The sequence below is a fragment of the Sceloporus undulatus genome, chromosome 4 (genome assembly GCF_019175285.1).
Source record: "Sceloporus undulatus isolate JIND9_A2432 ecotype Alabama chromosome 4, SceUnd_v1.1, whole genome shotgun sequence".
NCBI lineage: Eukaryota > Metazoa > Chordata > Lepidosauria > Squamata > Phrynosomatidae > Sceloporus > Sceloporus undulatus.
The window spans coordinates 173374099-173392382 of record NC_056525.1 but is presented as its reverse complement, the minus strand read 5'-3'; the positions used below and the strand labels follow the sequence as shown (position 1 = coordinate 173392382).

Below are 18284 nucleotides of genomic sequence, written 5' to 3'. Positions count from 1 at the left end.
CATGGCAAAGACATCTCCAAGAATCCTTGTCCTCCACTTCCTTGCCCAGGTCCTGCAAGCCCTTGCCCATAACTGAATCTATCCATCTTGCCTGTGGTCTTCCTCTCTTTCTTCTACTCTCCTAGCATTATTCCCCCCCCCCCCCAATGATCCATGCCTTCTCATTATGTGGCCAAAATACAATAGGCTTAACTTGATCATCTTTGATTTCGAAAGGACAGCTCTGGTCTGATCAGTTCAAGGACTCATCTGTTTGTCTTCTTAGCTGTCCATATCCTACGTACTCTTCTCCAGCACCACATCTTGAATGAGTTTATTTTCTTACTACTACTACTAGGATTTATTTATATCCCGCCCAATCACTGGGAATCCAGTGATTACTGACTGCTTCCTTCACTGTCCAGCTCTCACATCCATACATTGTAATTGTGAATACGGTGGCCTGAACAATTCTGACTCCAGTGATCAGTTGTATGTCTTTGCTCTTCAGTTTTTTTTTTTCTAGTTCTTTCATATCTGCTCTACCCATTCTTTGTCTTCTTATTTCTTGAGTGCAGTCTCCATTCTGGTCAATGTTTGATCATAGATATTGGAATTCTATGTTGTATTACCTGGATCTTTTCTCTTTCATCCATTGTACATGTGAATATTTATTACTGTGCCCCTGTTTCAGCTCAAGTGAATCCCTCTCAGTCTCACCAACCAGATATTTTCAGTGATTGTCCCACTGCCATTGTTCCAGTTTTATTTGAGCAGAATGACCTTAAGAGCACTTTTTTTCCATGCTTTTAAACACTCCACACAAAATGGGAGTGCAAGTTAAACAAAAGCCTACAACCGCCTTGTTTACTAGGAAGAATGATCAATGAGCTTAAATGAAAGGACAGGAAGCCATGTTTTCACTGTAATTTGTTAGTTAAAGAGTGAATAGTCCAAGCTGACAAAGGACTTTATAAAAAAAAATCAAATGAAGATTCTGGGAGAGGAGGAAAAGCAAAGGTGTCAATAGGCCGTGAAATGGGTGACATCAGCAAGCTTACTGAGTCCCTTTGTTTGTTCTGTGAAGCAGAGTTAAACTGAAACTAAGCTAATATTCAGAAATGGTACTGAGAGGAAACGAGTCTCAACTGTGAAAATTTGGATGGAATAGTATTGTTAGGCTGCTAACCAACATCTAATGCATGTCATAACCACTTCTGAGACATGAAAGCTCAGTGAAACCAATAACTTTGGCAAAAGTTGGAAATTAATTAACAACGCAGTCCTGTACATGTCTAGTGAAAAACAAGAGTTTCCTCAAGGTTAGCTGTGTTAACAGCAGAAAACAGTGGTAATTTATGCTTAAAAAACAGTCCTGCAATATAGTCATTTAGATACAGGTTCTGCATCTCAAGGCTACGAAAGCTCATGCTACCAATTTCTATCTTTCAGTGAGCCCTTTACATAGAGATATTCTGCTTCAGTAAATTATTATTTTGTGTATCACGAAATCCAAATTGTGATAAAACTTTTATCAACGAGCCAAAAACGTATGAAGCACAAAGGATGCTGTGCCTTTTTGGTTGGCATAATAAAAAGCCAGCATGGTGCAGTGGTTTGACTGTTGGACTACAATTCTGGAAACCAAGGTTCAAATCCCTGCTTGGCCATGGAAAGCCACCTGATGACATAAGGTGATAGAATCCCCTTAGGGTTGCCATAGGTCAGAAACAACTTGAAGGCACACAACAACAATAAAAATATCATAATTTGTTTTGATTTTTAAAAGATCAATACGGCTGCCTCTTCTTTGCACATGCAGCTGGTGCCAGGATAACCCTCCAGTTTTCTGGGGGGGGGGGAGTTAATGGGAACAGAATGATCTTAAAACAACAGCACCTTTAATATTGCAGAGCCAGCATGCTGCAATGGTTTGAGTACTGGACCAGGCTTCCAAGAGGGTTTAAGTCCCTTAGTGAGCTGTGGGAACCTATTGGGTAACCTTGGGCAAGTCACACTCTCTCAGCCTTATATGAAGGCAATGACAATCTGTCTCTGAACAAATCTTGGCAAGAAAACCCTAGGATAGGTTGCTGTAAGTCAGAGTCAACTTGAAGGCACAACTCCTTCACACAACTTCTAACATCTGGCATTGCATTCTACCTCTACATCAGTATCTCCCTCCCTCCCTCCCTCCCTCCCTTCTCTCTCTCTCTCTATGTGTGTGTGTGTGTATGTATGTATGTAGGGTAATAACATTGCAGTGAGAGCCAGCAGAGTGTAGTGGTTTGAGCATTGTTCTAGGACTTTGATGACCAGGGTTCGAATCCCAATATAGCCATGTAAACTCACTAAGTGACCTTGGGCAAGTCACACTCTCTCATCCTCATATTACCCCATATTAGGTTTGCCTTAGGGTCAACATAAGTTGGAAACAACTTAAAGGCAAACAACAACAACAATAATGACAATGCTGCTCCTTCCTACTGTTGTTCCAATAAGTCATTTCTGACTTATGGTGACCCTAAGGCAAACCTATCATAGTTTTTTTTTTAGACATGATTTGTTCAGACTAGAGGGTATTTGCCATTGCCTTCCTCTGGGACTGAGCCAGTGTGACCTGCCCAAGGTCATCCAGTAGGTTTCCATGACCAAATGGGGGATTTGAACATACGTCTTCAGGAATCTTGCACCAACAACAACACTACTATACTATCGCTCATTCATTTCCTTGCTTGTTCTATTTGTACAGGTGGAATGGCTAAGTGCAAACAAAAATGGTGTTTGTGTTTTTTGTCTGGAAGAAAGGACCTGGGACCTCAACAAAAGCCAGTCCCCTTACAGTGACTGCTAGCCCCTTACAGTGACAGCTAACTTTCCCAGACATGAAGTTGTCTCCATTTTTTATGTCAGTAGTCAAGCCAAAAAAAAAAAAAATTAATGCATGTCTGAATCCACATTCTTTATTACTCTAAACCTCCATCTCAAAACTGCTACAGAATCCTTGGCAGTGAAATGCAAATCCTTGGCAATGAAATTTGTTAGGATATATTAAGGATTAAAAAGAAAAGAAAAGAGGAGAAGCTTACAATAATATTGAGATTACAGTTAGAGAGAAGTAGGAAGTATTTTACTTTTTAAGGAGGGAGGGTAGGTGGGGGTTAATGCGGGTTACTGTAGGTGTTTGTGTGTGTGTGTTTATGTCTTTGTATCTATGGGTACTCATGTCTTTTACATTATTGGGTTTATGTTACTTTCAAATAGTGAACTGAAATTATTTTAATATAACTGCTGCAGAATAAAACCTGAAAACTATCCTAAAAAATGAGCTTCAGTGTATAATGCATATTGAGAGACAAAGCACAAGAGACGTTACTGTCAGAACAGAACACAGAGAAACAGAATGGTTCCCAATTCACAAAGGTTGCATCTTATCACCCTACCTGTTCAACTTATATGCAGAATATACTGTAAGAAAAGCAGGCTTGGATACAGAAGAAGAAGGAGTGAAAAAGGAAGGAATATCAACAATCTAAAATATGCAGACAACACCATAATACAAGCTGAAAACCTCACAGCCCTGGAACAACTACTAAGGAAGATCAAGGAAGAAAGTGTAAAGGCAAGCTTACTGTTGAACATAAAGAAAACAAAAATAATGACCATGGAAAACCTACACAAATTCAACCTAAACAATAAAGAAATAGAAATAGTGAAAGAACTCTCATACTTGGGATCAAATATTGATAGGAAAAGGGATTGCAGCCAGGAAATCATAAGAAAATTAAGAAAGGGGAAAGCAATTGTGTAAGAACTAGTAAAGTTCCTAAAATGCAAAGATACACAACTGAGCACAAAAGTTAAAATCATACAAGCCATTGTATTATTACAATGTATGGATGTGAGCTGGACAATGAAGAATGAAGACAGGAAGAAAATAAATTCATTTAAGATGTGGTGCTGGAGAAGAGGGCTGAGGATCCTGTGAACAGCCAAGAAAACAAACAAATGCATCCTAGAGCAGATCAAGCCAGATATCTCAATGGAAGCCAAGCTGTCGTACTTTGGACACATTATAGAGAAGGCATGAATCACTGAAAAAAAAAACCAATAATGCTAGGACAGTTGGAGGTAATTAGAAAGAGAGGAAGACTGCATGCTGGAGGTTGGTCTCTATTAAAGAGATCGTGAGTATGAATTTGCAGGAGCTGGGCAGAGCAAGGAAGACAAGGGGTCTTGGAGATGTCTCATCCACAGGGTCACCATGGGCCAAGATCAACTGGAGCAACAGCAAACACACTTATTGTTATTCCCCATGGTGTCACCCTTCCAAGCATGCTAAAGAAAACAGGTGATCAGTCTCAGTCAGAATGCAGAATATTGTCACAATTTCTCATGTGTTTGGGGCCAATTTTGTTGTAACAAATAGAGGCCCAATCCAGATCAAATCTGTGATGTGGGAGAGGGAAGACAATCTTTTGCCCCCACCAAAATATTGGCTGTAGTTGAATGCCCTCCATTCGGCCATAAAACCTTTACCATTCTGTACAATGGGGAAAAAAGTTCCGACAGCCACAGGGAAGTTAAAATCAGAACCCATATTTACCTTCTGAATGAAAGCCCTCTACAGTACATGAACATATATCTCACATATTTTAGACAAGGCACGTGATTCTATTTTTCATGCAGAAGTGTGGCTGACAGAAATTAAAACGTTGTCCTACAAATAAAGCCTAGTATTTCTGCAAACATAAAAAGCTTAAATCTTTTGATCTCCCAAGTCTCCCTTCCAACATCCTACTCATAAAATTTCAGATTCGAAATCTAACGTGAGGCTTAACACAGGGGAAATTGTGATTTTTTTTTCTTAGACAGCTCAAAGCAGAATTTAGGATTATATTAAAGACATGAGGAAAGTTATTAGTAGTGCTGTTCTTCAAAGAATGATGGAATCTTGGGAGGATTGATGTCATGGGAAAGCACAGTAATCCGAGAAAGTGATTTAAAGAATTAACCCTTTTTTCCTCTTCCTTTTCAGAAACAGTAACCAAAAAGTGGTATCAAATACATCCATACGAACTGATACAACTGCTTAGCATATTCGCTTCTCTGGAGTTTGGATACAGCAAATAAGCTCACTCTGGTGTAATGTTTAAATTTTCAGTGCCTCTCGGACCCATTCGATAAATGTCTGTGCCTCTATAGTACAGAAGACTTTAAAAGATTAATGTATTTTTTGTACAATTTGCAGCAATATAGAATTTCTAGTGCACTGCTATGACTCTGGAGTTTTCAGCTGCCTCCATGCTAAGCGTTTACTTTGTGTGAAAATGCTTTGTTCATTCATATTTTATGGGTGACAGAATGGGGGTGTCCCTATAACATTGTCTTCTATTTTTAATCTTCCTATGTTTTCCCAATGCTTCTATCTTATTTTCTTACAGAAAAGATTCTGGGGTTTTTTTTAATGCTGAAAGAGAACACCAATTTCCAGAGGAGTATCTTTTGAGAAGACTGAAAGTGGAGACCAGTTTCCAAAGGATTATCCTTAGCATAAAACATAAAAAAGATGTTTTTTGACATCTGCTCTGCTGTACTGGGGGCAGGTATCAGTCACAGTTCAGCAAACATTAAACATGACCTTTGTGGTAGTCACTGCTTTGTAGCCTCATAAGGTTTTGGGGTGGTTTTTTTTGGTCTCAATACAATGTTTAATTATCCCTAAAATGCTTTTGTGGAATACTGTTGTGGAATGACAGAGCATGGGCAGGCTGGCATCTGCTGGGAGTCAGAGGGCTATTTTTCAAGCAGCTTGCAGTACTTGGTAGTCCACTCCTGTAGAGTTAGTAGAGACCAGAAATAACATTTCCACATCCTCCAACTGTCTTGATTTGGCAGAGACAGCCCCAATTAATATCTGTCATCCTACTTTTTAAGTTGCTTTTAAAATCTTGGAGTTTCTCACTCTTCCTCCCACTTTCCTCTTGTCCTCAGCTTACCTCAGTTTCTACAAACTGTGTTCAAAGTACAAAAGTAGTAGTTAACTCAGGGCAAGAGGGGAGGTTGAAATCTTGCCCTTCCCAAGAGGCTCAAGCAATAGCAGACTGTTGCAGCGTCTCTCTCTCTCTCTCTCTCTCTGTGTGTGTGTGTGTGTGTGTGTGTGTGTGTGTGTGTCCTTCCCCATTGATAATTTTGACCATCTTGACCACAGTCTGATGATGCTTGGTCCAGTCTGTGAAATGTTGGAGGGATGTATTTCCAGTGACTGGATGTATTTCACTTTTTCTTTTGGCTGTTGGGAGGGCTGAAATAACATTTGCAGGCCAAAATGCGCCTACACTCTATTTCCAACTAGGAACTGTGGATGTTTTAAAATAGGGGTTTGTGGACCCTGGGGAAGCCAAAGGCCACACACAACTGCTCTTTACTACCATAACCTTTTTTTTAAGAAAGAGAAAGGGGAAATGTGCTGTTACTGCTATTTAGCAATGTGTTTTTCTTTATTAAACATTTCTAATCTATACTTCCAATCTAAAACAAACATATGAGTAGTGTGTGTGTGTGTGTTTGTTCACTTGTTTTTGACATTTCGTGGGTAGTACGGGACAGTCATGCTTAAATGAATATGCACTCAGCACTAAATAAATAATTGGTTTTGAGTTTTTAATGCAGTACTTTGTTTGTTTGTATTTCCCCAGATAGGCATTTAGGTAAATTCAGTGATGCAACTATCCTACCCCCACTAATGCAAGTGGAATATGTTAGGATGAACACAGAGGAAAAGTGTAATATCCCCAGCAGTTTGGACAGTAATTCCTCTTATAGCTTATAAAATGAGGACAACAACTAGTGCTCAGAGACAGCAGTCTAGAAATAGCCTTGATGATATGTGAAACAATGCAGTAGATGAGTGAAAGAGTGAGTGCAGGAGAAAGAGAAATGAGGTTTTTTGGCTTTTCAGCCAAAAATTGGCTATTATGAATGAGTTTATTACAACAAAATGATTATAAATAAGTAGGATCAGACACACCAGTTGTCATCACTAATCACTATTCCATGTCCTAGTGTTAAGGGGTTGTTGTTGTTGTTGTTGTTGTTGTTGTTGTTGTTGTTGTTTTAAACTAGGGGTGTTGTTTTAAACTAGGGATGGGACTCATGCAACCACCTAGATGTCATTGGATTGCAACACCTAGCACCCACAGCCAACAAAATCTAGGGATTAAGAATGCTAGGAGTTCCAATTCAACAACATTTGGAAACCTTAGCCACTTTGAAGCCTCTTGAGGGGTCCAGGGAGTCTGGGTTGGCTTATGGACCCTTGGAAATGGCCACCTCGGGCTTTAGAAGGCTCATCTTATCTGGTTCATGTTGTGTTCTTGTGAAACACTGTTTCATAAGGATAAAAAACAAGAAAATGAAACAAATGAGCTGATGCCAAAGTGGCACTGTAACTGAAGGCACCAGATTTTCCAGGAACATCTGGTGAAACGTGAGTTATTTTTAATTTGTTATAAGGAAGTTATACCCCAGTTTGATGATGAATGGGCTGGATGTGATTCAGTTTGTTCACACCAGAACCAGGGTCTGTGCTGTGTGTCAAACAGATTCCCTGACAAGAGGACAGGGACAGGAGGTTTTATTTGGCCCATGCAGACAGGGCCTGAGAAACACAGGATCGCCTCTCACATGCTGTTACTTTTACAAAAACTCTGGACAGACATTTGATTGATTTCCCCCCTGGAATAAACTTTCTTGCTAGTCATTTTTTAAAAGGTGTATCACCTTGAAACAGACCGATCTCCTGCCACTCTAGACACACATGCTTAGCACCTGCCTCCCATATGCTCCGTAGTTCAAAAACATAAAACAAGGCAAATTGCAAAAACAAAGCAAAACAAAAACACTATACAAAAAGAAAGCAGGTATCATAAGGAAAATCAGTGTTGGCTTTTGGTCAGAAGGCTGAAAACAAAGTGGCTGGCTAGGCTGTATTTATGTAACTCTTTAAACCCAGCAAACCAGAGCTTTTGAACAGCCCATGGATCCGAGGGAGTACACACAGAGCCTCACAATGAATTCAGCTATAGTGTTTAGTTCCATGCTGAAAGAGCAGTGAATTGCTAGCAACAATGTTGATTGTCTATCAGCAGCCACAAGAGCACAAATGCGAATGTCACCAATTTGAACCTTTCACGCCCATCACCATCACCCAGCTGTGTCCTGAGTGCCATAACTTTCAAAGGGACAGGGCAAAAGTAAGAAATAATTTGCAATCATGCAAGATACAATCAGCTCAAAATTAGGTCATTTCCCAACACTGCTCCTAGCAACAACAGGAAAGGCAAGACAGCTCCCACCCCCACCAAGTATCTCATTAAAGAAATAATTCCTGTTGCAGCAGCTTTGTTCAGATGCAATGAGAGCCCTCCCTCTCATGCTGATCCCATTAGTCCATATGGAATAGCGTGATCAGACTAAGAATTCCCATCCCCTGGCCAATCTTCCTGAATATGTGATTTATAGGGTGCTCTGATTCAGAGGGTTGATCAACTGCAAATTGTATATTCAAGGAGAGTCATGCTGGCCATGAAGCAAAATACAACAAAATCTCAAATACTGTTTCACAATGATACCTCTTTTAGACCAATTGAAAGGTACAAAATACATTATGCTAGCTTCTGAGAGCCAGAGTGGCATAGTGGTTAAAGCACTGGACTATGACTCTGGAGACCAGGGTTCGGAGTCCACTTCAGCCATGGAAACCCACTGGGCAAGTGACATTTTCTCAGCCTCAGAGGAAGGCAAAGGCAAAAACCACTCTGAACAAATCTTGCCAAGAAAACACTGTGATAGAGTTACTTTAAGGTTGCCAGAAATAACCTAGTCAGAAATAGCTTGAAAGCACACAACAGCAACAGGTTTTTGAAGCTTACTGGCCTCTTCTTCTTGCAAGAGAAGAAAAGTGAAGGTTGGCTTGCGTAACATTTGCTTAAGTTGGTATTTCAGGTAGTCTTGACAGATGGTTGATGCAGGCAGAGGCCACATTGATGGCTCTGAAGACAAAGATACCATAGCAAAAGCCAGGCAAGAAAATTTCCATCTAGCAGCAGCCAGGTAACTTCCTTTAAGATCAGAGATCAGAGCACATGCAAACACCAATGGATCTTCATAACAGTACATTCTGCCTTGTTTTCTGTCCACTGCTGCCATATATAGCTCCTGCTATTAACAGAACTGTTACCAGAACTCAGTACAGGTGAATACTCCGATCAGCCTAACCATGCCCTTAAATCCACAGGGGAAGTCTGTCTCATTGTCCCAGTGTGGTGTGTGTCTGTGAGTGAGCCCATCAAAAATTGGTATGAGACAGGATTTGCTCTGCAGTGGCACCTCAACAGTGGATTGCCATCCTCCAAGAAATATGCCTGGTACCAATCTCATTAGCATTAAGTAGAGATATCTGGTGCACACATGTGCAATGTATATATACACACACACACACACACACGTTTCTCTCTGTGTCTTTGTGTGTGTGACAGAGAGAGAGAGATCTGTTGTATATGTTAATGCTATGCCTGCTTTTGGGGGGGGGGATACAAATAGAAAGAATAAGTAAACACACTACCTCACATAAACATATCTATGGCCTGTTACAGACAGCCAAAATAAAGCTGCTTCGAGTCACAGTGGAGGTATGGTGTTTCACTGATGCATGCGTCCTAAGAGTCCAGAAGCCACACCAAAGCCACGCTCCAGTTCTTAGGGTTGGAGCGTGGCTTTGGTGTGACTTCTGGACTCTTAGGACGCATGCATCATTGAAACACCATACCTCCACTGTGACTCGAAGCAGCTTTATTTTGGCTGTCTGTAATAGGCCTATGTTTATAAAGCTGGGTGCGGATGCCATATTGTAGCAGCCTGAAGAGTGTTTTACTGATGTGAATTTTCAAATTCAAATAAAATAAAATGCAAATAAAATAAAATAGCAGTAGTGAGCTACAAAGCTAAGTGCATGTAAGGTATTTTGCTCCAGAGACTCCTTCCTCTAACAGTGTAATAATCTACACAGAAATAAAACCTACTAAATTCAGTGGGGCTTATTCCAAAACAAATAAGTAAAGAATTCCAGCTTTGGACACACATTTAAATCTTACCACCTAGCTACCACACAGCAGACCTACCTAAGAAACATGGGGAACAGATTAGTTCAATTCAGTTTGTGCATGTTACCTGGGGACCTAGAGATGGTGCCAGTTTCTTTAAGAGATTCATTACTGTGGATGAGCCATAGAAATGTCTCCCATTCCTTGACCTCTTAAAACTGTGGACCTTACCTTTGTGGGCATCTCAGTTCTCTTTGAAAATCATATGAAACTATGAAACATCCCTTCCCAATAAATTATGAAAATGATTACTGTAGTTAATTGGCCATATATGTAGCATCGTCCGCCACCTTGCACTTTGGTCCAGACTGTGACACAATACTGTGATAACATAATTTGACAGTATACGCTTTCACAAAGTAATTAATTTTCACAAAGTTTCAAGAAGAAAATCAAAGAAAAGCTTTAATCTTGTGTGTGTGTGTGGTTTAAAGACCCACAAAGGTTTATCCATGGACCACTAAAAGTCCATGAACTATGGGTAAGGAACCCTGTCTCAAAATCTAGCAAATGTCATTCTTGTACTTCTAACTGTACTACCAGTACTATACTACCAGCACTGTTGAACTGCACTATCAGTTATGTTGAAGGAAGTCACTTCAGTCATGGAAACACACTGGATGACTTTTGCCAAGTCCCACTCTCGACCTCAGTGCAAGGCAATGGCAAACCCCTTCTGAAGAAATCGGAAGATTTCTTGTAAAGAAAATCCCATTGTAGGTTTGCCTTAGGGTCACTATAAATTGGAAGTGACTTGAGGGCACACAATAATCAATAAAGCAATCAATCACGCTGATACTGTTAGAAATAATATGAGAGAATAAACAGATAATGAATATTCATTTTCAATGTGTTTGGTTTTTTTTTTTCTTTTTTACATTTATAAGTTTCAGGACAAAGGTAAGAATGGAAGAAGTGTAGGCAAGTTAGACAATAAGGAACATTGTTTCATATCTTTCAAGAGGTTGTTTCCTTGGAAAGAAATAGGATTAGGCATTTGAAGCAAATAAAATGGACAAAACACTCCGCACCACCATTGTAATACACTGGGATTAAATAAATCAACATTACTTGCGATACCGTATAATTAAAAAGATTGTATGTACAGCGCTGTGTAAATCTACAGCGCTATATAAATAAAGCTTAATAATAATAATAATAATAATAATAATAATAATAAATACCAAAAACTTACACATTTCAGGCCTTCTCGTGTGTATTGACTTATGGTGATCCATGAATTTCATAGGGTTTCCTTAGGGCAAGGTATACTCAGGGGTGGTTTGCTAGCTCCTTCCTCTGAAATATAGCCTACAACTCCTGATATTCATTGATGGTTTCCCACCCAAGTAGTAACCAGGGCTGACTCTGCTTACCTTCCAAGATCAGATGGATCTGATGCCTTTAGGGGATTTAGGCCCCTTCTCATTAGAACATTAAAATATAATGATGTTGCTCCTATTATCCCTACACCAGTAATGCATTACATGTTATTCTATTTTTAACACATTGTTTCTCAGCTTTGGTTTACTACCAAGCAAGATGAAACATGGCAAAATCCATGTCCTTTGGCACACTGTTTCAATATGCCTACTATAGATAGACCTCTTTCAGTTAAGAAGGAAGCAGAAAGCAGAGGCACATATGCCAAGTTTCAATGTGCTCGCTCACACTTATAGAGGACTTGCCAAAATCTGTACAGTAGGGTGAGTCACACATAAAGTCATTCCAGTTTGCCCCAAGTCATTTTTTGCACAAAGCATAAAGTGCTTCATTCATGCATGCTTGGGCCATCCAGTACAGTGCCCTGACCTACTCATAATATTAGGGTCAAAAAGGAAGATGACTACACAGACTCTGTTATTGCAGTTTTATTCCCCACCAAAATGTCCATGCAGCATTTCTGTGTTGTGGAGGTGGAATGGGAATGCAGAATACAAAATTTAGTATAGTTAGTATAGTATTTTCTTTGAATCTCAAGTTTTAAGGATTTTTTTTTAAAAAACATGAATAGAAATTGGAAAAAGAATAGTTGCAAACAGAAAGTGGAAAGAGAATGGTTGCAAATAGCAACCGGAAAACCTTCATGGGAAATAAAGTGGAAATGATGGCAGATTTGGGTAGGAAGCTCCCTCTACCCTAAAAGCATCCTTCCCTGCAACTCAGACACCATTTTTTACCTCCGAACTTAATGTCTGTAGTATCACCCATGTACAGTAACTCCCAAGTCTTTATTGATATATCCTTACATTTTCAAAAATGCTCAGGTGTTACCCCAAAGGTTAACAGGAGACAAATTATGCCATACTTTGTCAACTCAGGGATATGTTTATTCTGCCAAAGGAAAGTAACAAATTTCCATACCCTGAAGGCACCAGATTCCATCTGATCTTGGAAAGTATGCAGGGTCAGACTTAGCTAGCACTTGGATGGGAGACCACCAACAAACTTCAAGTGCTGCAGGCTATATTTCAGAAAAAGACAATGGCAAGTCATCTCTGGGTATTCCTTGCCTGCTATGAAATCCATAGGAGTACACACACACACAAAACCTGTGTGTTTTCAAAATGCTGTGTAGTCCTTGGTTCTTTGTTTTATTCTGCACTGCAACTTGATCTCTACATACCTATCAATGATTTGTTCAGTCTGAACTCTCCATCTGCAAACTGCAGAATGTACATATGGCCTCAACATCTGGCCAAATGTTTGAACTTTCCCTTTTGTTCCCCCATCCCCTAATTTTCTGAACCATTTAGTAAGATAAAGAGTCCTACAACCTCTGCCTGAGTTCCCTCAAAAGCTTACGCATTTCTGACATCTTGATGGTTCTAACAAAGATGTTGCCTATTTCTGGATTTTGAGAAAATGGAAAGTATGCAGATGCTATCTGGTGTGTCTGCTCATGAGGTTATCAACAAACTGACAGAACATCAGAATGATTCAACCCAAACATAATTTTTCAAGCTGCCTACCATGGGGAGTAAATCTCACTGAATTCAATTTAACTTCTGAAGTAACTGAACAGGTTTGTATATTGTTTTGTTAGCCTGTGGCAGCTCCGGCTTCATGCAAAGGCAACCAAAATGAGCATTTTGTACATTTGCCAACCATCTCTGAGCATGGTAAAAGCTCTGGTGGAGGTTGGGTAACATATTTATAACTACATCATAAGGAATTCTGTAAGTATGCCACTGGATAAAAAATTCTAAAATCAAGGACAGGGCTGGAAATGAGAAAGTTCATACACTGCAATAGGGTTTCTGGAATATAATTGTAGACAGGAGAGGTGGGTAGAGCAGTTTTATTCCTATTTGTAAATAGGTTTTCCAAGGTGCTAGTCCTCATTCCCCCAAACAAGTTTGGCTCATTTAAAGTTTGCAGTAAAATCCAGGGTGGATTTGCCACCGCACTGGCGTTGAAGTCACCCACCTGCCCTGATCATTGGTGCTGAGATGGTAAAATTGTGACCTTCCCAGTGTTGTTGAACTTCAACTCCCATCAATACTAATCAACATAAACAATGGGTAAGGAAGACGGGAGTGGCAGTTTGACAATGTTAGAACAGCCACACATTCAGAGAGATCGTTCCTAGAAAACTTTCCTCCTTTCCTTCTGATCAGTGCCAACCTATAGAACATAGATAATTTAAAATAAACATATAAATATGATTATATTGCTTTCATATACAATCTGGATCCTTTTACAGAAAACTTAAACCCTGATTCGCAGTTCCTTGCTTTGCATTCATCTCACTTGCCAGTTAACTGGGCAACAGTGAATGAAGAATTTTATCATTTTCTTTTCCTCTGTTCAGACACTTGTCACCATTGTTATTTAATTAACACCACAATTGCATTAGCACCACCATTTTCATTTAATTAGGGCTCAGTAACATCGGCTTGTTTTCTGCAATTAGCTCTCTTCTTAAACGTGTATTAATCTTGCAACAGAAAACGATTCCACAATTGAGAAAAAGAGATGTAATCTTGTGGAAATTATATCTTTAATATGTTGCCAATCATGCATATTTTACTTGGGTGATTTGTCCCATCAAATCTCCTTTCTCCTGTAGGGATGATTTGCTGGATGAGAGCATCATTTAGTTTACAACCCTATTTTTTATATTATACAGTGGGCCCTTGGTATCCACTGGGATTTGATTCCAGGACCTCCTGTGGATACCAAAATCCAAGGATACTCAAGTCTTGTTAAATGCAATGGCATAGTAAAATGGTGCCCCTTATATAAAATGGCAAAATCAAGGTTTGCTTTTTGGAATATGGATCTCAACTTGGATTCCAAGTTGAGCAACTTGGATCTCAAAAAGAGCATCTCTTGTTGACTTGCTAATGGAACTTACATTTTACTTCCAAGTGTACCCACGTGGCCAGAAGGAAGAGAGGCCTGCCTCCAAGAATATCCCTCCAATAATACCTGAACTGAGAAAATCTACATGTTCCCATGTGAATCTTAGGTTTTTCTCTGAATTTTAAAGTAGTCGCTAAATTCTATCCCTAAACTAGATTCAGGACAATGGGTGGCTCCTTTAAACTCTGGACCAAAACTTTGTCTAAGACCATATACTGGGTGCCCGACAGATGAATCTTTTCCTTGATTCAAAGCTGTGTTTCTTTGCCACTCTGCTGCACCAGCACTCTGATCATAGCTCTGGCAATTACTTGTACAGTAGGGGGAGAAAGGGCAGCCAAGTTTAAAGTTTTTACCACTGATATCCATGGAGCTGATGCTTCACCCATGACATCTAATGCCACCCCATGTTTCACTACCTTAATACTGACATAACTCCAGCACAGCTAAGTCACTCTGAAGTAATAAAACTGGTGTAATGTAGTAGAGAAGCAGGTTCCCCAGTCCTGGTCCATTAAGCATTTACAATCTGTATTACACAGGACACTTCACTGCAAAAGACAGCAACAGGCAAGGGGGTAGGGATGGCAGAGAGATTTATGCAGCAAAAGGTCAGAAGGTTACATGTTTCTACGTTGTCCCATTTAATGTAGTGTTTAAAGTCTACCACAAAAAAAAAGCAAACAGTGTCACGCTGAATTGTATTTATGGCAAGTAAGATGACTCTACGCAGTGAGATCTATCCCTAAATATTTTTGTTCTTGATTTCAGTCATTTCAGGCTCTTTGGTCCCAGCTGAAATGTTCTTAGCCAACATAGACAGAAGTCATGCTAACATCCCCAAAACAATGCAAGGGTCCAGTTAATGCTTGCCTTATGGCAACTGGTACATTCAACTTAAGGGTACCCATTATCAAGCTAAAACAAATCCACAAAAGTTCATTCAGTGGTCACAGTATTGGCATGGCTTCCATGTTCTCTTGCACAACAGATGTGGATATAGGTCAGCTACTATCACATACTTCTACTAGTCTGCAACTCAAACTATTTCAGCAGGAAGCATTTGACAAGATTGAAAGTCTTAAAGGATGTTTTAAAATGTTAACAAAGGAACCTAACTTAATATTCCAGCCAAGGAACATAAACAGAATCTTCCACTTCCAATTAGCCAAACCATCTCATCCCCTCTTGATGAATGTTTTCTCTACTAATATAGTGTGAAGTTACTGCTGTGTGGCATACAACAATATATAACTAATTTATTAAAATATCTGCATTTTTTTAAAAAAGGCCCTTCATATAAAGCAAGACAATTCAAGCCAAGCCATCCACTTGTTTGTTTGATCACTACTGTTCATCATAGATGTCACCAGACCCCTCACAAACATTAAGAATTTTTTATCTTTATTTATTAAAATATTCTACACATAATAGACAAACAATCAGACCAAAAACATACACAAACATGACCCAACCTACAAAAACATACAAATAAATAAGACATAGGTAGACTTTCTGAACTTCCTTTTCAGGCCTTGTTTCCTAGAATTCTATTTAGTTCATTCCATTGCATAATGTTAAGTTTCCCTTCTCACAGTTTCTCCAACATTTCTTAACATTTTCCTATCACATATATTGCCAAAATAAATTACTTCATATATACATTCGTATATCTATATCTACATATTTGCCGTCCTTTTCGAATTATTTATTCAGCTTATATTACAGTTCATTTTTCATAACTCATATTTATCCGACAACTAATTTTGTTCCCTTTTGTTCCTGTAAAAGGTTAACTAAGGGATCTCAGTCATTTTTACATTTCTCCTATGATTTCTCTCTTATTAGACAAGTAAGTTTGCCCATTTCCATATAGTCTAGTAATTTTAACAACCACTCTTTACTGTTGGGAACATCTTTACTTTTCCATTTGGATGCATATATTATACATTCAGCAGTTTTCATATAAAACGTAAGTCTGCCATGCTTATTCTCTAGCTTATCATTTGTAACCATTCCAAGTAAATGAGGCTCTAATCTTTCTTTACGATTTAGTATTTTAGTATTCAGTCATGAACTTCCTCCAATGTCTTTGCCTGATTTCAACTGCAAGATGAATAAAGGTACCTGGAACTTCAGCACATTTCCAACAAAGATTACTTAACCCTTTATATATGTTGGTTAATTTTACAGGTGTAATGTACCATCTATATTGCATTTTCGGGAAATTTTCTCTTCGGTCATAACTCAGTGTATACTTTATGCTTTTGGTCCAAGCCTTCTCCCATTGACAAAATTTAATATCTTGCCCTGTATCTTGGGCTCATTTCACCATGGATGTTTTAAAAATAGTTTCTTCTTGTATTTCTAAGTTTAAGGAAAAAAATGTAGAGTTGTGATATTTTATGAGGGTTTTCTGAATTTATAATCTTATTAAATTCTTGATCTATGATCTCAATTCCTGTTGTATTCATGTCTTTGATAGATCTTACTTTAAACTGTCTGTAGAGAAACCAGTTACAGATGTATCCCTCTGCCATCAGTTCTTCTTGAGCTTTTATTCTTAATTGCTTTGATCGTTTCTCGGCCTTTTGGCTAAGATCAAGTGTAGTACACACAGTAACAGGTTTAAGGTATGTGCATGTCTATAAATGTATATGACGACGTATTGCTGGCTTCCATACGAAAGCCATAATCCAATGCAGGATTGTGTTTAAATCCATTTATTTTAATGGGTTTAAGCACATTGAGGTTTATGTTGGGTTATGGCCTTAACTTTCTTGACAGTATATAAAACAGAACTACAATTAGGGGTTGCCAGAAATACAGAGTAAAAGCTCCATGGCAACAACATACACTCCAGCAGACAAAGACCAGGACATGTGCAACCAAGTAACATCAGTGTTGGGCTAAACACACAAACTATAAGAGCTGCAGCAGTCTGATTTTGCCTGAGCCTACAGGGATCATCAAGTAATGCTCCCTCTCTTCTCCCCCGTTAAGTGTGTACAAATTGCTTTTGCACTGTAGGCTTGCCATATCCCTCCTGCCAGCGGGACATTCCCGGTTTTTCACCACTAGGGGGCGTCCCTGCACGGTTTCCTCCTTGACTCAGCTTTTTCCCGGTTTGAGGAGGTTGCTGCCAGACTCAGGAAGAGCCTTCAGGGCCAGGAGGTGAGGAGGAGGAGGAGGAGGAGGCATCGCTTGGGAACAGAGCCTCTTGCTGGTGGAAGGGAGGAGGCTGCGATGATCAGGAAAAGCAGGGGCTCCTCCGGATGGTCCTGGCCACTTCCCTTGGGTCCATCCCTCCCTCCCTCCCTCCTCCTCTTCCTTTCAGAGCAGCCACAGCCGAGGTGAGCTGCTCATTCAAACTCCCTGGCTTTTCTCTCCCCCCGCACTTTGAGACCCCTTTAACTGCCAAAGCTCAATGCTCACGAATTCTGGTGTCTGTGAGGCATTTGGCCTTCTCTGTCAGAGAGCTCTGGTGCCACAATAAACTACAGTTCCCAGGATTCCATAGCACTGAGCCCTGGCAGTCAAAGCAGTGTGTTTTGGACACAGAGATCCAGTCCCTAGCTTTTATATCTCTCACACACACTGCAGGAATAATAACCCACTTTGAGACTGCTTTAACTCAATGGTAAGGAATCCTGGGAATGCTAGTGTTTGGGAGACATTGAGACTTCTCTGTCAGTGATGGCTTTGAGGCCACAACAGACTACAATTCCCAGGATTCCCCAGCACTGAGCAGTCTCAAACTGGAGCATTTCCTCA

The 18284-nt window shown here is 39.6% G+C and overlaps 1 pseudogene; it reads left to right on the top strand.

Annotated features, from left to right (window-relative positions):
- Window positions 1-17085: 17085 nt before the first annotated feature.
- LOC121930190 lies at window positions 17086-17291 on the top strand (annotated as a pseudogene).
- Window positions 17292-18284: the final 993 nt, after the last annotated feature.